The sequence below is a fragment of the Monopterus albus genome, unplaced genomic scaffold (assembly GCF_001952655.1).
Source record: "Monopterus albus unplaced genomic scaffold, M_albus_1.0 scaffold105.1, whole genome shotgun sequence".
NCBI classification, from domain to species: Eukaryota; Metazoa; Chordata; class Actinopteri; order Synbranchiformes; family Synbranchidae; genus Monopterus; species Monopterus albus.
In genome coordinates this window covers 3,298,360-3,301,259 of record NW_018127985.1, presented here as the reverse complement: position 1 = coordinate 3,301,259, position 2,900 = coordinate 3,298,360, and positions in this window count along the sequence as shown.

Genomic DNA, 2,900 nt, shown 5'->3' with positions numbered 1-2,900 from the left:
TGTGTTCTAGTGCAAGAGCTGCCCTTTCTCCTCTGTCACTGACCTTTGACCTCTTGATTTTCCCACAGTAATCAATAGAGTGTTTATTATTACTCTCATGGATGTTAGAGTAAAGGAAAATGATTCAGACTTTCCAAATGGGTGTTTACCCCACAGAGCTGCAACCAAAGCAGGTTAACATGCACATACTTCCCACTGAACTGGGACTTCCTAAAGACATCTTTCAAAGTGCACAAAAAGTCACAGATGTCAAACTGAGATCACACTCTAACAGTCAGCTCTGACAAGACTGTCATTTCTTTGCTCGTGGACCTAGGTTAACCTTTTTTCCCTTAATTTTCAGTGAAGAAAAAATAATTAGTTTAATATGTTTTTTTTTTTTGTCACACAAGAACAAATGTTGATGGACTTTTTTTTATTATCATCACCACTGCTGAGTGATTCTATAATCCTGTAATTTGACTGATAATCTGAGATTGTATCCTTAACAACTGAAGAAGAGGTCTGCCTGTACAGCACATGTGTGTGTGTGTGTGTGTGTGTGTGTGTGTATGTGGAGGGCCAGGTGTTTTCAGAGCAGTGCCATCTGGTCGCAGCATTCGCAGCTCACAAGGCAGGTGTTGCAGAACCTGTTCAGAACAGGAGACAAATGTATGCTCTCTGTTAACTGCCTCTATCAGTTCCTGGTAACACACATTTACAGTATATCTACTATCTCCCAGGAGGAATATGTTGTGTCATTTAAATCAGTTAGTGATCATTTCTTGACAGTTTTGTTCTGGAGATGTGCAGGATGGGAAAAGTAGCAGTAACACTTGGAGAAGTTTGAGACTTTTTGATCATAGCTGAACCTTCATACTGTTAATATGAAAAAAATCTTCCAACTGTGGTGGCTTTCTAGTTTGAAATATAATAATTAAAGAGCACAGACACTTCAGATAAGATTTTCAGGCAGTAGTGACAATACCCAGATAATTACACATTCTATTTGCAACGCCTATGCTTAAGCTGCTAAATCCTTTGGGATCTATTCATGTCCACAGTGTCTCCTCAGCTCAGTGAGCAGTTTGTAGAAGCATCCTGCCTCCATCAGCTGGTTTACACCACTCAGCATGGAAGCATTAAACCAAGAAGTTCTCTGCTCTGACAAAAAAACGCTTTCAGTCATCAGTTTGCATGAGACCTAGCCTGTTTGGCATCTATAACAACGCTGAGGTCGGTGTAATTTCATCATACTCACTCATCTGAAACCTTAAATTCAAGAACAAAATCTAAGATCCACTCTTGGTGAACTGTCAAAAGACTGGATGATTGAACTTGAGTATAAATAATTAATGTCAAATGTGATAGTGGAATTATGAGGTTCTATCTCACTTTTTAATAAAAAGTGAGATAAAGTTACACACATTTTCTTGAATGCTTAAATATTACTTTCAAAGACTCTTTTGAGGAGAAATATTTCAAAAGGTAGGAAGCACATAACTATTTTTCTGGATGGCAAATCAAATCTCCAATGATCAGTTTATCAGAGCTCCAGTCGACCCTCTAGAGAGAACCTTACTGTTCCAGGCTTACAAGATTGAATTTATTATGACTCCTATTAAATCTGACCCACAGCTTGGCTAATCCTAAAAGAAAGTACAATAAGCACATTGGTGTGCATATTAAACTTTAAGATAAGATGGTAGAAACCAATATTTAAACTCAAAGTTCTCATAGAGTTCCCCAGACATTTGGTACCTAAACTGGTATTGTAGCTTAGGGAGGACATTTATTGGAATTAAATTTCATCCAGGATGGATTCGACTCCAAGTCAAGCACTGTCCTCAGTTGATTACCTTTACTGCGCTGGACAGAAGAAAGCTCATATCACATAGATGAACAACAGCAATAAAACACATAGACCTTGCCATAAAAAGGAACTTTTATAAGACATTCACTCATGCCCTTACTGTGCCTAGTAAGAGTATTAGGCCTAGTGTCAACTACTAGCATGAAGTGTCTCCCACAGTGCAACACTCACACACTGTCCACCAGATGGCATCAAGAAAAATGATCACAGCAAGATTCAGGGAGTACATAAAATTACCTACTAAAAACATAGCGCAAAAGTACAGGCTTTTAATAAGTAGCTAACTAAAGCAATGTCTTAATGGCCTCTCAATGGGAAACTATGACTCTCCTCACATCGCCCACCTCTTACCTTCATCACTTGTCCCTTGAGAGTAGTAATTATTGACATCTTTAAAAGGTCCTCAGTGATGCATTACTAAGTCTGATCCCAGCATGTCCAGTGTAATACTAAAAATCACTACAGCATTTTAGAAAACCCCAAAGCATCAAAGATAATAATTTGATGAAACAGTCCCAGCTCATTGTCCACCTACTGCTACTGACTTCTACTGAACTAGCATGTCAACAAGTCTGCGTCCATGACAGCTGACCAAACTCTGTTGATGAAGTCCTTGAAAGCCCTAGAAAAAGTAATAAAAGGACCATGATTTGTAATGTCAAAAGTATGGACATACATGAGGAGGGACAACAAGACAGGCTGAGAAATAGCTATTAATTAAGATACAAGCACCTTTCCGATGGTAATCAGCAGGTGGAGAGAGTAAAGGATGAGGATGGACTCAAATACGATTCCAAGTGAAGCGGTCTGGATTGTAAGACTCGTCAGAAATCATCTGCATTTAAAATGAAAATGCCCTTCACTAGAGAGGAGCCCAGATATGAGACATTTGTTGGATTCAAACCTTATTCAGTGCTGAGATATTTAGAGTTTGGTGTTGCCACAGATGGATGTAATTTAAAATGTATTAGGATTATTTATTGGAATGCATTCCATGGCAAAGTCCAAATTGTTTAATATTAATACAATACTAGTACCATTAGTAATA